Genomic DNA, 394 nt, shown 5'->3' on the forward strand with positions numbered 1-394 from the left:
CTCGCTAGACAACTTGTCTCTTGTTCGCCCCCGTAAGTTGCACTTAAACCTCTTTTTTTTTCTTTTTTTTTTTTTTCCTTCTTTACTTTTTATAGCCGGCGAGGGTGCAGTGGGACCGGTTTTGTTCGGAGCCGGTGCTGAGACCGCAGTAATGATAACAATTAGGTGATTTGGGGGCATTGCCGGTGGGGATGTTCTGAATGCTCTGCTCACGAGGAGGCGGGGTGGAGGAACAAAATGTTTGCGGATGGTTGATTTCTTCACTGGGAGCCTGGAAAAGTGGGAAAACAGGGAATGCCTTAAACTGAATTTTAAGGGGAAGGAGGAGGTGGAGAAGCAAGGAAAGGTAGATACGAAGGCCAATGATTACCTTCCTAAGCCGAGTTTGTTTGCT

At 47.0% G+C, this 394-nt stretch overlaps 1 protein-coding gene across 3 annotated transcripts in view; it reads left to right on the forward strand.

Annotated features, from left to right (window-relative positions):
- Positions 1–2: 2 nt before the first annotated feature.
- Positions 3–394, forward strand: part of SIPA1L1 (signal induced proliferation associated 1 like 1) — a 200,608-nt gene continuing 200,216 nt past the window's right edge. For all 3 annotated transcript variants that reach the window (XM_031065729.1, XM_005417549.2, XM_014310981.2), the window contains exon 1: positions 3–32. The gene's annotated coding sequence lies outside the window, so the exon portion shown is untranslated. The remainder of the gene's footprint in view (positions 33–394) is intronic.

Source organism: Geospiza fortis, unplaced genomic scaffold (assembly GCF_000277835.1).
Source record: "Geospiza fortis unplaced genomic scaffold, GeoFor_1.0 scaffold54, whole genome shotgun sequence".
Classification (NCBI taxonomy): Eukaryota; Metazoa; Chordata; class Aves; order Passeriformes; family Thraupidae; genus Geospiza; species Geospiza fortis.